This window comes from Mesoplodon bidens (assembly GCF_964165515.1).
Source record: "Mesoplodon bidens genome assembly, chromosome: 2".
Taxonomy (NCBI): Eukaryota; Metazoa; Chordata; class Mammalia; order Artiodactyla; family Ziphiidae; genus Mesoplodon; species Mesoplodon bidens.
Window position 1 is genome coordinate 85,815,968 of NC_138177.1, and position 25,346 is coordinate 85,841,313.

General features: G+C 39.6%; 1 protein-coding gene and 1 pseudogene across 9 annotated transcripts in view; both read left to right on the forward strand.

Moving 5' to 3' along the window:
• Nucleotides 1-25,346, forward strand: part of PHTF1 (putative homeodomain transcription factor 1) — a gene marked incomplete at its 3' end in the record, with an annotated part of 80,119 nt that overhangs the window by 42,362 nt on the left and 12,411 nt on the right. The gene's annotated exons all lie outside the window — the stretch shown is intronic.
• Nucleotides 24,033-24,829, forward strand: LOC308609108 (glycine cleavage system H protein, mitochondrial-like; annotated as a pseudogene). Its single transcript has one exon. The product of its transcript is annotated as a glycine cleavage system H protein, mitochondrial-like (transcript).

Consider the following 25,346-nt stretch of genomic DNA (forward strand, 5'->3'; position numbering starts at 1 on the left):
TGTTGCAATGGTAAATGGGAGTGTTTTCTTGATTTCATTTTCAGATTTTTCATCATTAGTGTACAGGAATGCCAGAGATTTCTGTACATTAATTTTGTATCCTGCTACTTTACCAAATTCATTGATTAGCTCTAGTAGTTTTTCGGTAGCATCTTTAGGATTCTCTATGTATAGTATCATGTCATCTGCAAACAGTGACAGCTTTACTTCTTCTTTTCCAATTTGGATTCCTTTTATTTCCTTTTCTTCTCTGATTGCTGTGGCTAAAACTTCCAAAGCTATGTTGAATAAGAGTGGTGAGAGTGGGCAGCCTTGTCTTGTTCCTGATCTTAGTGGAAATGGTTTCAGTTTTTCACCATTGAGGACTATGTTGGCTGTGGGTTTGTCATATATGGCCTTTATTATGTTGAGGAAAGTTCCCTCTATGCCTACTTTCTGCAGGGTTTTTATCATAAATGGGTGTTGAATTTTGTCGAAAGCTTTCTCTGCATCTATTGAGATGATCATATGGTTTTTCTCCTTCAAATTGTTAATATGGTGTATCACATTGATTGATTTGCGTATATTGAAGAATCCTTGCATTCCTGGAATAAACCCCACTTGATCATGGTGTATGATCCTTTTAATGTGCTGTTGGATTCTGTTTGCTAGTATTTTGTTGAGGATTTTTGCATCTATGTTCATCAGTGATATTGGCCTGTAGTTTTCTTTCTTTGTGACATCCTTGCCTGGTTTTGGTAACAAGGTGATGGTGGCCTCGTAGAATGAGTTTGGGAGTGTTCCTTCCTCTGATATTGTTTGGAAGAGTTTGCGAAGGATGGGTGTTAGCTCTTCTCTAAATGTTTGATAGAATTCGCCTGTGAAGCCATCTGGTCCTGGGCTTTTGTTTGATGGAAGATTTTTTATCACAGTTTCAATTTCAGTGCTTGTGATTGGTCTATTCATATTTTCTATTTCTTCCTGATTCAGTCTTGGCAGGTTGTGCATTTCTAAGAATTTGTCCATTTCTTCCAGGTTGTCCAATTTATTGGCATAGAGTTGCTTATAGTAATCTCTCATGATCTTTTGTATTTCTGCAGTGTCAGTTGTTACTTCTCCTTTTTCATTTCTAATTCTATTGATTTGAGTCTTCTCCCTTCTTTTCTTGATGAGTCTGGCTAATGGTTTGTCAATTTTGTTTATCTTCTCAAAGAACCAGCTTTTAGTTTGGTTGATCTTTGCTATCGTTTCCTTCATTTCTTTTTCATTTATTTCTGATCTGACCTTTATGATTTCTTTCCTTCTGCTAACTTTGGGGTTTTTTTGTTCTTCTTTCTCTAATTGGTTTAGGTGCAGGGTCAGGTTGTTTACTCGAAATGTTTCCTGTTTCTTAAGGTGGGATTGTATTGCTATAAACTTCCCCCTTAGAACTGCTTTTGCTGCATCCTGTAGGTTTTGGGTCGTCGTGTCTCCATTGTCATTTGTTTCTAGGTATTTTTTAATTTCCTCTTTGATTTCTTCAGTGATCACTTCGTTATTGAGTAGTGTATTGTTTAGCCTCCATGTGTTTGTATTTTTTACACATCTTTTCCTGTAATTGATGTCTAGTCTCATAGCACTGTGGTCGGAAAAGATACTTGATACAATTTCAATTTTCTTAAATTTACCAAGGCTTGATTTGTGACCCAAGATATGATCTATCCTGGAGAATGTTCCATGAGCACTTGAGAAAAATGTGTATTCTGTTGTTTTTGGATGGAATGTCCTATAAATATCAACTAAGTCCATCTTGTTTAATGTATCATTTAAAGCTTGTGTTTCCTTTTTTATTTTCATTTTGGATGATCTGTCCATTGGTGAAAGTGGGGTATTAAAGTCCCCTACTATGATTGTGTTACTGTCAATTTCTCCTTTTATGGCTGTTAGTATTTGCCTTATGTATTGAGGTGCTCCTATGTTGGGTGCATAAATATTTACAATTGTTATATCTTCTTCTTGGATCGATCCCTTTATTGTTATGTAGTGTCCTTCTTTGTCTCTTCTAATAGTCTTTATTTTAAAGTCTATTTTGTCTGATATAAGAATTGCTACTCCAGCTTTCTTTTGATTTCCATTTGCATGGAATATCTTTTTCCATCCCCTTACTTTCAATCTGTATGTGTCTCTAGGTCTGAAGTGGGTCTCTTGTAGACAGCATATATATGGGTCTTGTTTTTGTATCCATTCAGCCACTCTGTGTCTTTTGGTGGGAGCATTTAGTCCATTTACATTTAAGGTAATTATTGATATGTATGTTCCTATTCCCATTTCCTTAATTGCTTTGGGTTCGTTATTGTAGGTATTTTCCTTCTATTGTGTTTCTTGCCTAGAGAAGTTCCTTTAGCATTTGTTGTAAAGCTGGTTTGGTGGTGCTGAACTCTCTCAGCTTTTGCTTGTCTGTAAAGATTTTAATTTCTCCATCAAATCTGAATGAGATCCTTGCTGGGTAGAGTAATCTTGGTTGCAGGTTTCTCTCCTTCATCACTTTAATTATGTCCTGCCACTCCCTTCTGGCTTGTAGAGTTTCTGCTGAGAGATCAGCTGTTAACCTGATGGGGATTCCCTTGTGTGTTATTTGTTGTTTTTCCCTTGCTGCTTTTAATATGATTTCTTTGTGTTTAATTTTTGAGAGTTTGATTAATATGTGTCTTGGCGTATTTCTCCTTGGATTTATTCTGTATGGGACTCTCTGTGCCTCCTGGACTTGATTAACTATTTCCTTTCCCATATTAGGGAAGTTTTCAACTATAATCTCTTCAAATATTTTCTCAGTCCCTTTCTTTTTCTCTTCTTCTTCTGGAACCCCTATAATTCGAATGTTGGTGCGTTTAATGTTGTCCCAGAGGTCTCTGAGACTGTCCTCTGTTCTTTTCATTCTTTTTTCTTTATTTTGCTCTGCATCAGTTATTTCCACTATTTTATCTTCCACCTCACTTATCCGTTCTTCTGCCTCAGTTATTCTACTGTTGATCCCATCTAGAGTATTTTTCATTCCATTTATTGTGTTTTTAATCGATGCTTGATTCATCTTTAGTTCTTCTAGGTCCTTGTTAACTGTTTCTTGCATTTTGTCTATTCTATTTCCAAGATTATGGATCTTGGAAATAGAATCTTGGATCATCTTTACCATCATTATTCTGAATTCTTTTTCAGGTAGACTGCCTATTACCTCTTCATTTGTTAGGTCTGGTAGGTTTTTATCTTGCTCCTTCACCTGCTGTGTGTTTTTCTGTCTTCTCATTTTGCTTATGTTACTGTGTTTGGGGTCTCCTTCTTGCAGGCTGCAGATTCGTAGTTCCCGTTGTTTTTGGTGTCTGTCCCCAGTGGCTAAGGTTGTTTCAGTAGGTTGTGTAGGCTTCCTGGTGGGGGGGACTAATGCCTGTGTTCTGGTGGTTGAGGCTCGATCTTGTCTTTCTGGTGGACAGGTCCACGTCTGGTGGTGTGTTTTGGGGTGCCTATGGCCTTATTATGTTTTTAGGTAGCCTCTCTGCTAATGGGTGTGGTTGTGTTCCTGCCTTGCTAGTTGCTTGGCATAGGGTGACCAGCACTGTAGCTTGCTGGTCGTTGACTGAAGCTGGGTGCTGGTGTTGAGATGGAGATCTCTGGGAGATTTTCGCTGCTTGATATTATGTGGAGCTGGGAGGTCTCTTGTGGACCTGTGTCCTGAAGTTGGCTCTCCCACTTCAGAGGCACAGCACTGACTCCTGGCTGCAGCACCAAGAGCCTTTCATCCAGCCGGCTCAAAATAACAGGGAGAAAAAGTAGAAAGAAAGAATTAGTAGAAGAAAGAAGGAGAGAGGGAAAGAAAGGAAGAAGGGAAGAAAGGAAGGAAGGAAGAAAGAAAGGAGGGAGGGAGGGAGGAAGGATGGAAAGAAAGAAGGAAAGAAAGGAGGGAGGGAGGGAGGAATGAAAGCAAAAGGAAGAGTGAATGGAAGAAGGGAGGGAGGGAGCGAGGAAGGAAAGAAAGAAAGAAAGACAGGAGGGAGGGAGGAAGGAAAGAAAAAGAAAGTGGAAAGAAGAAGGGTGGGAGGGCGGGAGGGAGGAAAGAAAAAGAAAGAAGGAAAGGAGGAGCAGAGGGAGGGAGGGAGGAAGGGAAGATAGGAAAAAAAGAAAGAGCAGGTAAAGTAAAATAGAATAAAGTATGAAATATAGTAGCGTTATTAAAATTAAAAAGTAATTATTGAAAAAAAAACCGGACCGATAGAACCCTGGGACATATGGTGGAAGCACAGCTATACAGAGAGAATCTTACACAGAAAATTACACATACACATTCACAAAAAGAGAGCAGGGGGAAAAATCAAAAATCTTGCTCTCCAAGTCCACCTCCTCAATTTGGGATAATTCGTTGTAAAAAGAGGAGAAGGGCAAGAAGTCTGAAATCTTGCTCTCTAAGTCCACCTCCTTAATTTGGGATCATTCATTGTAAAAAGAGGAAAAGGGGGGAAAGTCTTAAATCTTGTCCTCAAAGTCCACTTCCTCAATTTGGGATGATTCGCTGTCCATTCATGCACTCCACAGACGCAGGGCACATCAAATGGACCGTGGAGCTTTAATCCGCTGCCTCCGAGGCTGCACAGAGAGATTTCCCTGTCTCTGCTCTCACAGCTCCCGGGTCTCAGCCTTGGACCGGGCCCCGCCTCTGCGCGTAGGTCCCCAGAGGGCGTCCGTTCTTCGCTCAGACAGGACGGGTTTAAAGGAGCCGCTGATTCGGGGGCTCTGGCTCACTCAGGCAGAGGGGAGGGAGGGGCGCGCAGTGTGGGGCAGGCCTGCGGCGGCAGAGGCCGGTGTGACGTTGCAGCAGCCCGTGGCGCTCCGCGCGCTTTCCCGGGAAAGCCGTCCCCGGGTCCTGGGACCCCGGCAGTGGCGGGGTGCACAGGCCCCCCGGAAGGCGGGGCGGACAGTGACCCGCGCTCGCACACAGGCCCCGCGGCGACGGCGGCGGCGGCGGCGGCGGCAGCCGCAGCCCCAGCGTCCCACGCCCGTCTCCGAGGTCCGCGCCTTACCCGCGGCTCGCGCCTGTCTCCGGCGCTTCCCCAAGCAGCCCTCTCTCTTAATGCCCTCTCCTCGCGCACCAGGAAACAAAAGGGAAAAAAGTCTCTTGCCTCTTCGGCAGCTCCAGACCCTTTCCCCGGACTCCCTCCGGGCTAGCCGTGGTGCACTAACCCCTTCAGGCTCTCTTCCTGCCGCCAGCCCCAGTCCTCTCCCTGCGCTCCGACTGAAAGCCGATACCTGAGCCTCAGCTCCCAGCCCCGCCTGCCCCGGCGGCCGAGCAGACAAGCCTCTCGGGCTGGTGTGTGCCTGAGGGCACCGGTCCTCTGTGCCAGAATCTCTCCGCTTTGCCCTCCGCACCCCTGTTGCTGTGCTCTCCTCCGCTACTCCGAAGCTTTCCCCCTCCGCCACCTGCAGTCTCCGCCCGCGAAGGGGCTTGTAGTGTGTAGAAACCTTCCCTCCTTCACGGCTCCCTCCCACTGGTGCAGGTCCCGTCCCTATCCTATTGTCTCTGTTTATTCTTTTTTTCTTTTGCCCTACCCAGGTATGTGGGGAGTTTCTTGCCTTTTGGGGGGGTCTGAGGTCTTCTGTCAGCGTTCAGTAGGTGTTCTGTAGGAGTTGTTCCACGTGTAGATGAATTTCTGATGTATCTGTGGGGAGGAAGGTGATCTCCGCGTCTTACTCTTCCGCCATCTTCCTCCGGGCCCCAGAGCTCACTTTCTGTTTTAAATCAGTTCACCGTGTTTAAGTGTGTGTGTGTGTGTGTGTGTGTGTGTGTGTGTGTGTGTGTATAGACAACGGACATTTGTATCTCACAGCTCTGGGAACTGGGGAGTCCAAGGTTGAGGTGCCAGCTTGGTTATGTTGAAGTATATATGTTTTTAATGTGTCTACATTTCTTTTGCTAGTTTGAATACTTGTTAATTTTTCTAACTTTTTTTTTAATTGAAAAAAATTATTTTATTTTATTTATTTATTTTTGGCTGCATTGGGTCTTTGTTGCTGCGTGCGGGCTTTCTCTATTTGCGGCGAGTGGGAGCTACTCTTGGTTGCGGTGCGTGGGGGCTTCTTATTGCAGTGGCTTCTCTTGTTGCAGAGCATGGGCTCTAGGAGCATGGGCTTCAGTAGTTGCAGCACGCAGGCTCAGTAGTTGTGGCACACAGGCTTGGTTGCTCCGTGGCATGTGGGATCTTCCTGGATGAAGGATCAAACCCATGTCCCCTGCATTGGCAGGTGGATTCTTAACCACTGCGCCACCAGGGAAGTCCTTTTCTAACTTTTGAAATGAGAATAAAGATAATTTTTAGTCCTTTAAGACTCTAAGATCATGGTAATTTAATTTTAATTGGCAATTTTTGATTGTTAATAAAGCTATATAACATTATGGATACAGAATAGTGATTTTCCAACTCCATCGTTTCTTCTAATTTTATTAGTTTTCACTCTAAAGTAGACTTTTTCTTTTTTCTCATTTATTTATTCGTTCATTCATTTACTATGCTATGGACTCCTGTGTTCTTATTTTTATCCAGTGGATTATAAACTATTACTATGTTTTGATGCCTAAATTGTCCCTGATTTGGCCAGTGGGAGACCCTTAAAGCCCCTTCCTGTGTTCTTTTGACAAGTCTCTGTATCTTTATTTATTTATTTATGTTGGTACTTCTGTGTTTTCTTTATTACAAGAAGTTACAGCCTTATCGTGTACTTTTCCATTGATTGAATTTTAACTTAATTCTGCTATGGTTAGAGAACATGCTCTGAATGTTTTCAGTCCTTTGAAATATGTAGAATTGCTTTATTATCCAGTATATGGTCAGTTTTATTAAATCTTCCATCAGCACTTTGAAAGCATTTGTATCCCACTGTTTTGGAGAGCAGTGTTCTCTCTATGTAAATTAGCCCAAGTTTATTAGTTGTATTGCTGAAATTTCCTGTGTCCCTACTCATCTTTTTGGTTTGCTTATTCTGTCAGCCACTGAGAGGTGTGGTCAAGTCTGCTCCGATGGTGGATTTATCTTTTTATCCTTTTATTTCTGTGAATTTTTGCTTTATATGTTTTTAAGCAGTGTAACTGGGCGCATACAGATTTAGAATTGTTATCCATCTCCTTGGTGGATAGACTTTTATGTCCTTTATAGTTATTTTTTTTCTGAATCCAGGATCAGTTATTACATTTAGCTGTTATGTCTCTTTAATCTCCTTTAATCCTGAACAGTGTCAGGCTTTCTTTACCTTTCATGACCTTATAAAATGTCTCTATTTCTAATGTTTCTTAACTTTAAGTCTACTCTATTTGATATTAATTTAACTAAACCATCTGTGTTTTGATTAGTTTTTGTATGCAATATCTTTGTCTACCCTTTTTCATTTATTTTGTCTTTGTATAGTTCTATCTCTTATAATCAGCATATCCTTTTTTGGTTGCTTGTTTCTTTTTCTTTCTTTTTTTTTTGCTGTTAAACTGTCAAAGTGCTTTAATATCTTTAGTGATATCTTTTTTTAATGCTGAAAGATTATTTTATTAATTTATTTTGGTAACAAATCAGGGTTTATTACAAAATATATTTTCTTTTTGAGCTCTTTCCTTCTCTCTCTCTCTCCCTTTTTTATTGAAGTATAGTTGATTAACAATGTTGTGTTAGTTTCAGGTGTACAGCAAAGTGATTGAGTTATACACATATATGAATATATATTATTTTCAGATTCTTTTCCCGTGTAGGTTACTACAAAATATTGAGTATAGCTCCCTGTGATATATATACCATATCTTCTTTATCCATTCATCTGTCGATGGACATTTAGGTTGCTTCCATGTCTTGACTGTTGTAAATAGTGCTGCAATGAACATTGGGGTGCATGTATCTTTTTGAATTATAGTTTTGTCTGGATATATGCCCAGGAGTGGGATTGCAGGATTATATGGTAACTATTTTTAGTTTTTTAAGCAACCCCCATACTGTTATCCATAGTGGCTGTATCAATTTACATTCCCACCAACAGTGCAAGAGGGTTCCCTTTTCTCCACACCCTCTCCAGCATTTATTATTTGTAGACTTATTCATCATGGTCATTCTGACTGGAGTGAGGTGATACCTCATTGTAGATTTAATTTACATTTCTCTAATAATTAGTGATGTTGACCATCTTTTCATGTGCCTTTTGGCCATCTATATGTCTTTTTTGGATAAATGTCCACTTAGATCTTCTGCCCATTTTTTTATTGGGCTGTTTGGTTTTTTGTTATTCAGTTGTTTGTATATTTTGGAAATTAATCCCTTGTCAGTCTCATCATTTACAAATATTTTCTCCCATTCTGTAGGTTGTCTTTTTGATTTGTTTATGGTTTCCTTTGCTGTGCAAAAGCTTTTAAGTTTAATTAGGTCCCATGTGTTTATTTTTGTTTTTATTTCCATTTCTCTAGGAGGTGGGTCAAAAAAAATCTTGCTGTGATTTATGTCAGAGTGTTCTGCCCATGTTTTCCTGTAGAAGTTTTATAGTATCCAGTCTTATGTTTAGGTCTTTAATACATTTTATATTTACTTTTGTATATGATGTTAGAGAAATGTTCTAATTTCATTCTTTTACATGTAGCTGTCCAGTTTTCCCAGCACCACTTATTGAAGAGGCTGTCTTTTCTCCATTGTATATTCTTGCCTCCTTTGTCATAGATTAGGTGACCATAGGTGCATGGGTTTATCTCTGGGCTTTCTATCCTGTTCCACTGATCTATATTTCTGTTTCTGTGCCAGTACCATACTGCTTTGATAACTGTAGCTTTGTAGTATAATCTGAAGTTAGGGAGCCTGCTTCCTCCAGCTTCGTTTTTCTTTCTCAAGATTGCTTTGGCTATTCGGGGTCTTTTGTGTTTCCATACACATTAAAAATTTTTTTGTTCTCGTTCTGTGAAAAATGCCATTGGTAACTTGATGGGGATTGCACTGAATCTGTAGATTGCCTTGAGTAGTATGGTTATATTAACAATATTAATTTTTCTAGCCTAAGAAACCAGTATATATATATATCTCTTTCCATCTGTTTGTGTCTTCTTCAGTTTCTTTCATCAGTGTCTTATAGTTTTTGGAGTATAGGTATTTAGCCCCCTTAGGTAGGTTTATTCCTAGGTATTTTATTCTTTTTGATGCAGTGGTAAATGGGATTGTTTCCTTAATTTCTCTTTCTGATCTTTTGTTGTTAGTGTATAGAAATGCAACAGATTTCTGTGTATTAATTTTGTATTCTGCAACTTTACCGAATTCATTGATGAGCTCTAGTAGTTTTCTGGTAGTGTCTTCAGGATTTTCTATGTATAGTATCATGTCATCTGCAAACAGTGACACTTTTACTTCTTCCTGTCCAATTTAGATTCCTTTTATATCTTTTTCTTCTCTGAATGCTGTGACTAGGACTTCCAAAACTATATTGAATATAAGAGGTGAGATTGAGCACCCTTGCCTTGTTCCTGATTTTAGAGGAAATGCTTTCAGCTTTTCACTGTTGAGTATGTTGTTAGCTGTGGGTTTGTCATATATGGCCTTTATTATGTTGAGGTATGTTCCCTCTATGCCCACTTTCTAGAGAGTTTTTAATCATTAGTGGATGTTAAATGTTGTCAGAAGCTTTTTTGGCATCTATTGAGATGATCATGTGGTTTTTATTCTTCAATTTGTTAATGTGGTGTATCACACTGATTGATTTGTGGATATTGAAAAATCCTTGCATCCCTGGGATAAATCCCACTTGATTATTTAATGTATTGTTGGATTCAGTTTGCTAGTATTTTGTTGAGGATTTTGCGTCTATGTTTATCAATGATATTGACCTGATTTTCTTTTTTTGTGATACCTTTGTCTGTTCTTGGTATCAGGGTGATGATGGCTTCATAGAATGAGTTTGGAAGTGCACTTCCTTCTTTTGCAATTTTGGGAATAGTTTCAGAAGTGTAGGTGTTATCTCCTCTCTAAATGTTTGGTAGAATTCGCCTGTGAAGCTATCTGGTCCTGGACTTTTGTTTTCTGGGAGTTTTAAAATCACAGATTCAATTTCAGTACTTGTGATCAGTCTGTTCATATTTTCTATTTCTTCCTGGTTCAATCTTGGTAGATTGTACCTTTCTAAGAATTTGTCCATTTCTTCTAGGTTGTCCATTTTATTGGTATATAGTTGCGTGGAGTAGTCTCTCACTTCTAATTTATTGGTTTGGACCCTTTTCCTTTTTTTCTTGATGAGTCTGGCTAAAGGTTTATCAATTGTGTTTATCTTTTCTAGGAACCAGCTTTTGTTAATAGTTTTATCGATGTTTTCTATTGTTTTCTTAGTCTCTACTTCATTTATTTCTACTCTGATCTTTATGATTCCTTTACTTCTACTAACTTTGGATTTTGTTCGTTCTTCTTTCTCTAGTTGCTTTAGGTGTAAGGTTAGGTTGTTTATTTGAGATTTTTCTCGTTTCCTAAGGTAAGCTTGTATTGCTATAAACTTCCCTTTTAGAACTGCTTTTGCTGTGTCCCATAGGTTTTGGATCATCATGTTTTCATTTTCATTTGTCTCTAGCTATTTTATTTTTAATTTCCTCTTTGATTTCTTCAGTGATCCATTGGTTGTTTAATAGCATATTGTTTAGCCTGCACGTGTTCATGTTTTTTTTCTTGTCGTTGATTTCTAATCTCATAGTGTTGTGGTCAGAAAAGATGCTTGATATAATTTCAATTTTCTTAAATTTACCAAGGCTTGCTTCATGGCCCAGCATGTGATGTATCCTGAAGAATGTTCCATGTGCACTTGAAAAGAATGTGCATTCTGCTGCTTTCAGATGGAATACTCTATAAATATCAATTAAGTCCATCTGGTCTAATGTGTCACTTAAGGGCTGGATTTTCTTATTGATGTTCTGTCTGGATGATCTGTCTATAGATATAAGTGGGATGTTAAAATCCCCCATTATTGTTGTGTTACTGTCAATTCCTTTTTTTATGTCTGTTAACATTTGCCTAATATATTGAGGTGCTTCTATGTTGGGGACACATGAATTTACAATTGTTACATCTTCTTCTTTGATTGATCCCTTGATCATTATGTAGTGTCCTTCTTTTTCTCTTGTAACTGTATTTTAAAGTCTATTTTGTCTGATATAAGTATTGCTACTTCAGCTTTCTTTTCATTTCCATTTGCATGGAATACCTTTTATTTTTTAACATTTTTATTGGAGTATAGTTGCTTTACAATGGAGTGTTAGTTTCTGCTGTATAACAAAGTGAATCAGCTATACATGTACATACATCCCCATATCCCCTCCCTCCTATGTCTTCCCCCGACCCTCCCTATCCTACCCCTCTAGGTGGACACAAAGCACCAAGCTGATCTCCCTGTGCTATGTGGCTGCTTCCCACTAGCTAGCTATTTTACATTTGGTAGTGTATGTATGTCCATGCCACTCTCTCACTTTGTCCCAGCTTACCCTTCCCCCTCCCCATGTCCTCAAGTCATTCTCTACGTCTACGTCTTTATTCCTGTCCTGCCCATAAGTTCTTCAGAACCATTTTTTTTTAGATTCCATATATATGTGTTAGCATATGGTATTTTCTGAATTTCTGACTTACTTCACTCTGTATGACAGTCTCTGGGTCTGTCCACCTCACTACAAATAACCCAATTTGTTTTTTTTATGGCCGAGTAATATTCCATTGTATATATGTGCCACATTTTCCTTATCCATTCATCTGTCGATGGACACTTAGGTGCTTCCATGTCCTGGCTATTGTAAATAGAGCTGCAGTGAACACTGTGGTACATGACTCTTTTTGAATTATGGTTTTCTCAGGGTATATGCCCAGTATTGGGATTGCTGGGTCATATGGTAGTTCTATTTTTGGTTTTCTGAGGAACCCCCATACTGTTATCAATAGTGGCTGTATCAATTTACATTCCCACCAACAGTGCAAGAGGGTTCCCTTTTCTCCACACCCTCTCCAGCATTTATTGTTTGTAGATTTTTCTGATGATGCCTATTCTAACTGGTGTGAGGTGATACCTCATTGTAGTTTTGATTTGCATTTCTCTACTGATTAGTGATGTTGAGGATCCTTTCATGTGTCTGTTGGTAATCTGTATACCTTCTTTGGAGAAATGTCTACTTAGGTCTTCTGCCCATTTTTGCACTGGGTTGTTTGTTTTTCTGATATTGAGCTGCATGAGCTGCTTGTAAATTTTGGAGATTAATCCTTTGTCAGTTACTTCGTTTCAAACATTTTCTCCCATTCTGAGGGTTGTCTTTTTGTCTTGTTTATGGTTTCCTTTGCTGTGCAAAAGCTTTCAAGTTTCATTAGGTCACATTTATTTATTTTTGTTTTTATTTCCACTTCTCTAGGAGGTGGGTCAAAAAGGATCTTGCTGTGATTTATGTCATGGAGTGTTCTGCCTATATTTTCCTCTAAGAGTTTGATAGTGTCTGGCATTACATTTAGGTCTTTAATCCATTTTGAGCTTATTTTTGTGTTTGGTGTTAAGGAGTGTTCTAATTTCATTCTTTTACATGTAGCTGTCCAGTTTTCCCAGCACCACATATTGAAGAGACTGTCTTTTCTCCATTGTATATTCTTGCCTCCTTTACCAAAGATAAGGTGACCATATGTGCTTGGGTTTATCTCTGAGCTTTCTATCCTGTTCCATTGATCCATATTTCTGCTTTTGTGCCAGTACCATACTGTCTTGATTACTGTAGCTTTGTAGTGTAGTCTGAAGTCAGGGAGCCTGATTCCTGCAGCTCCGTTTTTCTTTTTTTTTTTTTTAAAGTTTATTTATTTATTTTTTTAATTAGTTTCTGCTTTATAACAAAGTGAATCAGTCATACATATACATCTGTTCCCACATCCCTTCCCTCATGCATCTCCCTCCCTCCCACCCTCCCCATCCCACCCCTCCAGGCGGTCACAAAGCACCGAGCTGATCTCCCTGTGCTCTGCGGCTGCTTCCCACTATCTATCTACCTTACGTTTGGTAGTGTATACACGTCCATGCCTCTCTTTCGCCTTGTCACAGTCCACCCTTCCCCCTCCCCATATCCTCAAGTCCATTCTCAAGTAGGTCTGCGTCTTCATTCCCGTTTTGCCCCTAGGTTCTTCATGACTTTTTTTTTTTTAAATTCCGTATATATGTGTTAGCATACGGTATTTGTCTTTCTCTTTCTGACTTACTTCACTCTGTATGACAGACTCTAGGTCTATCCACCTCATTACAAATAGCTCAGTTTCGTTTCTTTTTATGGCTGAGTAATATTCCATTGTATATATGTGCCACATCTTCTTTATCCATTCATCCGATGATGGACACTTAGGTTGTTTCCAGCTCCGGGCTATTGTGAATAGAGCTGCAATGAACATTTTGGTACATGTCTCTTTTTGAATTATGGTTTTCTCAGGGTATATGCCCAGTAGTGGGATTGCTGGGTCATATGGTAGTTCTATTTGTAGTTTTTTAAGGAACCTCCATACCGTTCTCCATAGTGGCTGTACCAATTCACATTCCCACCAGCAGTGCAAGAGTGTTCCCTTTTCTCCACACCCTCTCCAGCATTTATTGTTTCTAGATTTCTTGATGATGGCCATTCTGACTGGTGTGAGATGATATCTCATTGTAGTTTTGATTTGCATTTCTCTAATGATTAATGATGTTGAGCATTCTTTCATGTGTTTGTTGGCAGTCTGTATATCTTCTTTGGAGAAATGCCTATTTAAGTCTTCTGCCCATTTTTGGATTGGGTTGTCTGTTTTTTTGCTATTGAGCTGCATGAGCTGTTTATAAATTTTGGAGATTAATCCTTTGTCAGTTGCTTCATTTGCAAATATTTTCTCCCATTCTGAGGGTTGTCTTTTGGTCTTCTTTATGGTTTCCTTTGCTGTGCAAAAGCTTTGAAGTTTCATTAGGTCCCATTTGTTTATCTTTGTTTTTATTTCCATTTCTCTAGGAGGTGGGTCCAAAAGGATCTTGCTGTGATTTATGTCATAGAGTGTTCTACCTATGTTTTCCTCTAAGAGTTTGATAGTTTCTGGCCTTACATTTAAGTCTTTAATCCATTTTGAGCTTATTTTTGTGTATGGTGCTAGGGAATGATCTAATCTCAAACTTTTACATGTCCCTGTCCAGTTTTCCCAGCACCACTTATTGAAGAGGCTGTCCTTTCTCCACTGTACATTCCTGCCTCCTTTATCAAAGATAAGTTGGCCATATGTGCGTGGGTTTATCTCTGGGCTTTCTATCCTGATCCACTGATCTATCTTTCTGTTTTTATGCCAGTACCAGACTGTCTTAATTACTGTAGCTTTGTAGTATAGTCTGAAGTCAGGGAGCCTGATTCCTCCAGCTCCGTTTTTCGTTCTCAAGATTGCTTTAGCTATTCGGGGCCTTTTGTTTTTCCAAACAAATTTTGAAATTTTTTGTTCTAGTTCTGTGAAAAATGCCATTGGTAGTTTGATAGGGATTGCATTGAATCTGTAGATTGCTTTGGGTAGTAGAGTCATTTTCACAATATTGATTCTTCCAATCCAGGAGCATGGTATATCTCTCCATCTATTTGTATCATCTTTAATTTCTTTCATCAGTGTCTTATAGTTTTCTGCATACAGGTCTTTTGTCTCCTTAGGTAGGTTTATTCCTAGGTATTTTATTCTTTTTGTTGCAGTGGTAATTGAGAGTGTTTCCTTAATTTCTCTTTCAGATTTTTCATCATTAGTGTATAGGAATGCAAGAGATTTCTGTGCATTAATTTTGTATCCTGCTACTCTACCAAATTCATTGATTAGCTCTATTAGTTTTCTGGTAACATCTTTAGGATTCTCTGTGTATATTATCATGTCATCTGCAAACAGTGACAGTTTTACCTCCTCTTTTCCAATTTGGATTCCTTTTATTTCTTTTTCTTATTTCTTTTTCCTCTCTGAATGCTGTGGCTAAAACTTCCAAAACTATATTGAATAATAGTGGCGAGTGTGGACAAGCTTATCTTGTTCCTGATCTTAGTGGAAATTGCTTCAGTTTTTCACCATTGAGAACAAAGTTGGCTGTGGGTTTTTCATATATGGCCTTTATTATGTTGAGGTAAGTTCTCTCTATGCCTACTTTCTGGAGGTTTTTTATCACAAATGGGTGTTGAATTTTGTCAAAAGCTTTTTCTGCATCTATTGAGATGATCATATGGTTTTTCTCCTTCAATTTGTTAATACGGTTTATCACATTGATTTACCTATATTGAAGAATCCTTGCATTCCTGGGAATAAACCCCACTTGGTCATGGTCTATGATACTTTTAATGTTCTGTTGGATTCTGTGTGTAGTATTTTGTTGAGGATTTTTGCAACTTTGTTCTTCAGTGATATTGGCCTGTGCTTTTCTTTTTTTGTGGCATCTTTGTCTGGTTTTGGTATCAGGGTGATAGTGGCCTCGTAGAATGAGACTGGGAGTGTTCCTACTTCTGGTATATTTTGGAAGAGTTTGAGAAGGATAGGTGTTAACTTATCTCTAAATGTTTGATAAAATTCTCCTGTGAAGCCATCTGGTCCTGGGCTTTTGTTTGTTGTAAGATTTTAAATCACAGTTTCAATTTCAGTAGTTGTGATTGGTCTGTTTATATTTTGTATTTCTTCCTGGTTCAGTCTCGGGAGGTTGTGCTTTTCTAAGAATTTGTCCATTACTTCCAGGTTGTCCATTTTATTGCCATAGAGTTGCTTGTAGTAATCTCTCATGATCCTTTGTATTTCTGCAGTGTCAGTTGTTACTTCTCCTTTTTCATTTCTAATTCTATTTATTTGAGTCTTCTCCCTTTTTTTCTTTATGAGTCTGGCTAATGGTTTGTCAATTTTGTTTATCTTCTCAAAGAACCATCTTTTAGTTTTATTGATCTTTGCTATCGTTTCCTTCATTTCTTTTTAATTTATTTCTTATGTGATCTTTATGATTTCTTTCCTTCTGCTAATTTTGGGGCTTTCTTGTTCTTCTTTCTCTAATTGCTTTAGGTGTAAGATTTTTTTGTTTATTTGAGATGTTTCTTGTTTCTTGAGGTAGGATTGTATTGCTATAAAGTTCCCTCTTAGAACTGCTTTTGCTGCATCCCATAGGTTTTGGGTTGTCGTGTTTTTATTGTCATTTTTTCTAGGTATTTTTTGATTTCCTCTTTGATTTCTTCAGTGATCTGTTGGTTATTTAATAGTGTATTGTTTAGCCTCCATGTGTTTGTATTTTTTACAGATTTTTTTCCTGTTATTGATATCTAGTCTCATAGCGTTGTGGTTGGAAAAGATACTTGATACGATTTCAATTTTCTTAAATTTATGAAGGCTTGATTTGTGACCCAAGATATGATCTATCCTAGAGAATGTTCCATGAGCACTTAAGAAGAAAGTGTAATCTGCTGTTTTTGGATGGAATGTCCTATAAATATCAATTAAGTCCATCTTGTTTAATGTATCATTTAAAGCTTGTGTTTCCTTATTTATTTTCATTTTGGATGATCTGTCCACTGGTGAAAGTGGGGTGTTAAAGTCCCCTACTCTGATTGTATTACTGTCAATTTCCCCTTTTATGGCTGTTAGCATTTGCCTTATGTATTGAGGTGCTCCTATGTTGGGTGCCTAAATATTTACTATTGTTATATCTTCTTCTTGGATTGATCCCTTGATCATTATGTAGTGTCCTTCTTTGTCTCTTGTAATAGTCTTTATTTTAAAGTCTATTTTGTCTGATACGAGAATTGCTACTCCAGCTTGCTTTTGATTTCCATTTGCATGGAATATCTTTTTCTATCCCCTCACTTTCAGTCTGTATGTTTCCCTAGGTCTGAAGTCGGTCTCTTGTAGACAGCATATGTACGAGTCTTGTTTTTGTATCCATTCAGCCAGTCTATGTATTTTGCTTGGAGCATTTAATCCATTTACATTTAAGGTAGTTCTCAATATGTATGTTTCTAACCATTTTCTTAATTGTTTTGGGTTTGTTATTGTAAGTCGTTTTCTTCTCTTGTGTTTTCTGCCTAGAGAAATTTGTTACGCATTTGTTGTAGAGCTGGTTTGGTGGTGCTGAATTCTCTTAGCTCTTGCTTGTCTGTAAAGGTTTGAATTTCTCCATCTAATCTGCATGAGATCCTTGCTGGGTAGAGTAAACGTGGTTGTAGCTTTTTCCCTTTCATCACTTTAAATATGTCCTGCCACTCCCTTCTGACCTGCAGAGTTTCTGCTGAAAGATCAGCTGTTAACCTTATGGGGATTCCCTTGTATGTTATTTGTTGTCTTTCCCTTGCTGCTTTCAATATTTTTTTCTTTGTATTTAATTCTTAATAGTTTGATTAACATGTGTCTTGGCGTGTTTCTCCTTGGTTTTATCCTGTATGGGACCATGTCCGCTTCTTGGACTTGATTGACTATTTCCTTACCCATATTAGGGAAGTTTTCAACTATAATCTCTTCAGATAGTTTCTCAGTCCCTTTCTTTTTCTCTTCTTCTTCTGGGACCCCTATAATTCGAATGTTGGTGTGTTTAACATTCTCCCACATGTCTGTGAGATTGTTCTCAATTCTTTTCATTCTTTTTTCTTTATTCTGCTCTGCAGTAGTTATTTCCACTGTCTTATCTTCCAGGTCACTTATCCATTTTTCTGACTTAGTTATTCTGCTATGGATTCATTATAGAGAATTTTAAATTTCATTTATTGTGTTGTTCATCATTGTTTGTTTGCTCTTTAGTTCTAGTTCTCCTTGTTAAACATTTCTTGCGTTTTCTCAATTTTATTTCGATGATTTTTTATCATCTTTATTATCATTACTCTGAATTCTTTTTCAGGTAGACTGCCTATTTCCTCATCATTTGTTTGGTCTGGTGGATTTTTATCTTGCTCCTTCATCTGCTGTGTATTTCTCTATCTTCTCATTTTGCTTAACTTACTGTGTTTGGAGTCTCCATTTCGCAGGCTGCAGGTTTGTAGTTCTCGTTGTTTTTGGTGTCTGCTCCCAGTGGGTAAGGTTGGTTTAGTGGGTTGTGTAGGCTTCCTTTTGGAGGGGACTGGTTCCTGTGTTCTGGTGGATGAGGCTGGATCTTTTCTTTCTGGTGGGCAGGACCACATCCTGTGGTGTGTTTTGGGGTGTCTGTGACCTTATTATGATTTTAGGCAGCCTCTGTGCTAATGGTTGGGTTTGTGTTCCTTTCTTTTTTTTTTTTTTTTTTTTTTTTGCGGTACGTGGGCCTCTCACTGTTGTGGCCTCTCCCTTTGCGGAGCACAGGCTCCGGACGCGCAGGCTCAGCGGCCATGGCTCACGGGCCCAGCCGCTCCGCGGCATGTGGGATCTTCCCGGACCGGGGCACGAACCCGTGTCCCCTGCATCGGCAGGCGGACTCTCAGCCACTGCGCCACCAGGGAAGCCCTGTGTTCCTTTCTTGCTAGTTGATTAGCATAGGGTGTCCAGCACTGTATCTTGCTGGTTGTTGAGTGGAGCTGGGTCTTAGCATTGAGATGGAGATCTCTGGGAGAGCTTTTGCCGTTTGATATTACATGAGGCCCGGAGGTTTCTGGTGGTCCAATGTCCTTAACTCGGCTCTCCCACCTCAGAGGTTCAGGCCTGACACCCAGTGTTAGACAGAGCACCAAGACCCTGTCAGCCACATGGCAAACCTCCTCACTGAGCCCAGGAATTGCTGATGTCTGCTAGGTGACCGAATGCGAGGTGTCCTGATGCCTCTCTTACCTCAACTCTGAGGCAGAGCACCGTTTGGCCAAGCATGGGAAGGAACATCACACGGACCAAGCCCTGACCTTTGCTGGGGCCTTCACAGCAGGCCTGGGGCCTGGGCACTGTTGGTTCAGAAGTGGCTCATTTTAATGTGCTCTGACCTAACGTTGCAGCTGGTTTCTAGAAAGGGAACAAAAAATTCTGCATTTAAAAACAGCAGCCAAGCCCTCCCTTACCCTTGCCTGATCTCTGGGGAGGTAGTTCTAACCTGGAATACCTTTTTCCATCCCCTCACGTTCAGTCTGTATGTGCCCCTAGATCTGAAGTGGGTCTCTTGTAGAAAACATATGTACAGGTCTTCTTTGGTATTCATTCAGCCAGTCTGTGTCTTTTGGTGGAGTATTTAATCTGTTTACATTTAAAGTAATTATCGATACGTATGTTCTTATTGCCATTTTGTTAATTGTTTTGGATTTGTTTTTGTAGGTCTTTTTTTTCCCCTTTCCTCTTTTGTTCTCTTCTCTTGTGATTTGATGACTATCTTTAGTGTTGTGTTGGGATTCCTTTTCCTTTTTTGTGTATATATCTATTATAGATTTTTGGTTTGTGGTTACCATGAGTTTTGGTATAGCAGCCTATATATATATACAAGATTGTTTTAAGTCGCTGATCTCTTAATTTCAAATGCATTTTATTTATTTATTTTTAATTTTAATTTTTTTTGGCCGCGTTGGTCTTCATTGCTGCATGTGGGCTTTTCTCGAGTTGTGGCGAGCGGGGGCTACTCTTCGTTGTGCTGCGTGGGCTTCTCATTGCAGTGGCTTCTCTTGTTGCAGAGCACAGGCTCTAGCCACACGGGCTTAAGTAGCTGTGGCACATGGGCTCAGTATTTGTGGCTTGTGGGCTCTAGAGCACAGGCTCAGTAGTTGTGGCACACGGGCTTAGTTGCTCCGTGGCATGTGGGATCTTCCCAGACCAGGGCTCGAACCCTTGCCCATTGCATTGGCAGGGGGATTCTTAACCACTGTGCCACCAGGGAAGCCCTCAAATGCATTTTAAATATCCTGCGTTTGTACTCTCTCTCCTCCTCTCACAATTACAAGTTTCGATATTATATTTGTATGTGGATGATTTTGTGCCTTTACTATATGTTTGCCTTTACTGGTGAGCTTTTCATTTCATACTTTTCTTATTTTTAGTTGTGGTCTTTTCTTTTCCATTTGGAGAAGTTCCTTTAGCATTTGTTGTAAAGCTGGTTTGGTAGTGCAGAATTCTCTTAGCTTTTGCCTGTCTGTAAAGCTTTTGATTTCTCCATCAAATATGAACTAGAGCCTTGCTGGGTAGAATATTCTTGGTTGTAAGTTTTTCCCCTTCATCACTTTAAATATATTATGCCACGCCCTTCTGGCCTGTAGAGTTTCTGCTGAAAAATTAACTGATAGCCTAATGGGGATTCGCTTGTATGTCATTTGTTGCTTTTCCCTTGTTGTTTTCATATTTTCTCTGTCTTTAATTTTTGTCAGTTTGATGACTATGTGTCTCGGTCTGTTCCTCTTTGATTTAATCCTGTATGGGATTCTCTATGCTTCCTGGACTTGGGTGACTGTTTCCTTTTCCATGTCAGGGAAGTGTTTAGCTATTATCTCTTCAAATATTTTCTTAGGCCCTTTCTCTCCCTCTTCTCCTTCTGGGACCCCTATAATGCAAATGTTGGTGCATTTGACATTGTCCCAGAGGTCTCTTAATGTGTGCTCATTTCTTTTCATTCTTTTTTCTTTATTCTGTTCCACATCAGTGATTTCCACTACTCTGTCTTCCAGTTCACTGATTTGTCCTTCTGCCTCATTTATTCTGCTATTGGTTCCTTCTAGTGTATTTTTCATTTCAGTTATTGCATTCTTCAACTCTGTTTGGTTGTTCTTTATATTTTCTAACTCTTTGCTAATAACTTCTTGCTCTGTGCATCCATTCTTTTCCCGAGTTTTTGGATCATCTTTACAATCATTACTTTGAACTCTTTCTCAGGTAGATTGCCTATCTCCAGTTTACTTAGTTGTTCTTCTGGAGTTTTATCTTGTTCCTTTGTCTGGAACATATTCCTTTGCTGTCTCATTTTGTTTAAATTTCTATTTGTTTTTTTACATATGTAGTAGAATAGTTAACATTTCTTGACCTTGGAGAAGTGGTCCTCTGTAGGGGATGTCCTATGTGTCCCAACAGTACACTCCCATCTTGTTACCTAAGGGTCAGGGACCAGTCCTAGGGTGTGTTCTGACCTGTGTTTTTGGAGTTAGTTCCACAGGCTGCGGGATTGTAGTTTTCTTGCTTCTAGTGTTTTCCCCCTGGTGGGTGAGGCTGGTCTAGAGGCTCGTCCAGGCTTCCTGGGGGGAGGGGCCAGTTCCTGCCCACTGGTGAGTGGAGCTGGGTGCTGGCCCTCTGGTGGGCAGGGCCATGTCAAGGGGCATGTCTGGAGGTGGCTGTGGGCTCAGGAAGTCTTTAGGCAGCCTGTCTGCTGATGGGTGGGGCTGTGTTCCTGCCCTCTTGGTTGTTTGGCCTGAGGCGTCCCAGCACTGGAGCCTACAGGCTGTTGGGTGGGGCCAGGCCTTGGTGCCAAGATCCCAAGTGAGACGTCTACCTCCAGCCAGAGTTCACATCAATGAACACTCCTCAGTGTGTCAGCCACCAGCTTTTATGATCCTAGAGAGAACAAAGCTGCCCCCCGCCTTCCCAGGAGACCCTCCAAGACCAGCAGGGAGGTCTGGCCCAGGCTCCTATGAAGTCACTGCTTTGGCCCTCAGTCCCAGTGCATGAGGACCTTGTATATGCCCTCCAAGAGTGAAGTCTCTGTTTTCCCCAGTCCTGTGGAACTCCTGCAATCAAGCCCCCCTGGCCCTCAAAGCCAAATGCTCTGGGGCTCCTCCTCCCAGTGCCAGACCCCTAGGCTGGGGAACCTGGTGTGGGGCTCAGAGCTCTCATTCCTTGGGGAGAATTTCTTTGATATAATTATTCTCCAGTTTGTGGGTCACCCACTGAGGTTGTATGGGATTTGATTATATTATGAGTGCACCCCTCCTACCATCTCACTGTGGTTTCTTCTTTATGTCTTTGAATGTAGAATATTTTTTTTTGGTAGCTTCCAGTCTTTTTTACTGATGGTTGTTCAGCAGTTAGTTGTGATTTTGATGTGCTTGTGAGAGGAGGTAAGCTCAAGGTCCTTCTACTCCATTATGTTGTCTCCAATCCTGCTCCTGTTTGCTTGTTTCTTAATCCAGCCTCCCAGTTTTAGTGATTTGGAATGTCTGACCCAGTTAAACTTAATTACTATAACTACAAATATTATTTGGTTCCTATTTGGTTTATTTGTTAATTTTCCCTTTTCTCTTTTTTTTGGCCATCTTTTATTAATCAAATATTTTTAAATATTTCATTTAATCCTCTCTGTTAACTTTATATATATATATATATTTACTACTGTTGACCTCAGAGATTACAACATACATCCTTAGCTTATTACAGTCTAATAAAATTATTAATTTACCATGCTAGGATCTTACAACACTTTATGTCATTTACCCATTCACTTTTTTTTTTAACCCATTCACTTTTGTGTTACACATGTCCTTCATTTTAATTTTACATATATCTTAAACCCATAAGATGTAATTATTATTGCTTTTTGTAGTTAATTATTCATTTATATTTACCTACATTTTTACCCTTTCCATTACTTTTCATTAGTTTGTGCATTTCTGTGTTTTTCTCTGGGATTATTTCCTGCCTGCTTGAAGAATCTGCTGGTGATGAATTCTCTCAGTTTTTGTTTGTTTGAAAATGTCTTTTATCACTTTCATGTTTGAAGGATATTTTTAATGGGTAGAGAATTCTAGGTTGCCAGTTACTTTCAGCACTTTTAGGTTGCTATTAGTTGTTACTTTCCTCCCCCCTGCCCTCCCCCCCCACCCCTTAGTTGTAAGTAACTTGCTGGGGTGAATACCTGACCCAGACTAAACTAAATGTATTCCCTCTTTTGCAAATTAGAAATGAAAACCTGAGGTATCAGTGGTGGACTTTGCAGAAGAAAGGTCAGAAGGGATCACTGGGGACAGTAGCATTGGAAACAAGTCAGAGTTGGGGGGAGCAGTAAAGAAGGGTCTTGCAAGGCAGTGGAATTAGCTGAGAGGAGTGGAGGGGGGAGCCTAAATGGCCCTAGTGGGAGATTGGGAGGGCAGCTACCTGCTGACTCCCTGATTTTCAAAGGCCTGCATTTAGCTTCTGTGAGGGGTCTCTGTATATTTTTCAATAAATCTCATTTTACCTTGGGCTTGCTTAAGTAAACTTCTTTACATTGCAATCAACAAAAAAATTTTGTAAAAAACAAAAACTTTTACCTGAAAACTTGACACATAATAGGCATTTTATAATTGGTGGCTGCTGCTGTTGTTATTCAGATCCTAAAATGGAGTAAAGAGCTGATCCTCAGGATTTTCTAGTCATGCCAGCGGGATGGGCTGCATGTTTTAGGGGGCTCTGTTAGTCAAATGCAAATTTACTATTGGGTTGGTCAAAAAGTTTGTTTGGTTTTTTTCCATAAGATGGCTCTAGTAGTGCTTAGTTGTCTAACTTCATTTGAAACAATTTCATTAGATTGTATTGTGACAGCTGTCATGTCAGCCTGCATTTTAAAAAAACATCAAAACTGGTGAATTTTTGTGTAACCATATTGAATATGGAATATTGAAGATGGAAGAAAAAAAGCAACATTTTCGGCATATTATGCTTTATTATTTCAAGAAAGGTAAAATCACAAATGAAATGCAAAAAAGACTTGTGCAGTATATGGAGAAGGTGCTGTGACTGATCAAACATGTCAAAACTGGTTTGTGAAGTTTTTGTGCTGGAGATTTCTCTCTGGACGTTACTCCGTGGTTGGGTAGACCAGTTGGAGTTGATAGTGATCAAATCGAGACATTAATTGAGAATAATCAACATTATACCACACAGGAGATAGCCGACATACTCAGAATATCCAAGTTGAGCAATGAAAATCATGTGCACCAGCTGGGTTATGTCTATCGTTTTGATGTTTGGGTTTCACGTAAGTAAAGCAAAAAAAATCTTCTTGACTGTATTTCCACATGCAATTCTCCGCTTAAACGTAACGAAAATGTTCCATTTTTAAAACATATTGTGACAGGAGCTGAACAGTGGATAGTGTACAATAATGTGGAATGGAAGAGATCGTAGGGCAAGCGAAATGAACCACCACCAACCACACCAAAGGCCGGTTTTCATCCAAAGGAGGTGATGTTGTGTATATGGTGGGATTGGAAGGGAGTCCTCTATTATGAGCTCCTTCCAGAAAACCAAACGATTAATTCCAACAAGTACTGCTCCCAGCACCCCTGCGAACATGGTGCTGCGAGTGGTGCGGAGCGTGCGGGCTGCGGTCTGCAGCCTGTGCCCAACGCTCCCTGCCTGCCGCGGCCCTGGGGCCTGCGGGCGGGTGCCATCCGGGCGCTGCGCACCGGACCCACTCTGCTGTTGGGTCGTAAATTCACAAACATGAATGGGTAACAACAGAAAACGGTGTTGGAACAGTGGGAATCAGCAATTTTGCACAGGAAGCTTTGGGAGATGTTGTTTACTGTAGTCTGCCTGAAGTTGGGACAAAATTGAACAAACAGGAGGAATTTGGTGCTTTGGAAAGTGGGAAAGCTGCTAGTGAACTCTATTCTCCTCTATCAAGAGAAGTAACTAAACTAATGAAGCTCTAGCAGAAAATCCAGGACTTGTCAACAAATCTTGTTATGAAGATGGTTGGCTGATCAAGATGACACTCAGTAACCCTTCAGAACTAGATGAACTAATGAGTGAAGAAGCATCTGAGATATGCATAAAATCCATTGAGGAGTGAAAATGGAACCCCTAAATAAACTAGTTTGAAACAACTTAATCTAGCATAGTTGTCTTAAATTAGTGGTGGATAGATTTTTAAAAAGCAACTTTTAGCAAAAGAAACTACTTGCAACAATGTTGCCTGAAGAAAATACCCCTTAACTTCCTAATGATTTCAGATAAACACATGCATCTTTTTCACAACACCCTGTGATTTTTAGGCTTGTCTCCAGTTATAATACTCAGAATTCCTGAAATTATCTGTGGTAAAACTAGTTATAAAAAGTATGTAATTCAAGGATAACATTGTTATCTTAACCTTATATAATATTGTAACTTGCTTACAGCCATCCCTGGATTTGGGTCAAAATACTCAGTGAACTTGCCCCTGGAAATAAATGGCAGTGGAGAAAAGTTTGTTAGTTGTATAGTGTCCAGTAAAGAACATTACTATCTTAATTTTGCAATATACTGTGTTTGCTGGTGCTATTTTTATACAGTAAAGCAACAGCCTTGCAGGAAAATAAGAAACAGTTTAATAATAAAATATTCAAATTCTTAAAAAAAAATACTACTCCCAATTAGGCCAACTGAAAGCAGCACTAAATGAAAAGCATCCAGAATTAGTCAACAGAAAACACATAATCTTCCATCAGGATAACGCAAGACCGCATGTTTCTTTGATGACCAGGCGAAAACTGTTACGGCTTGGCTGGGAAGTTCTGATTCATC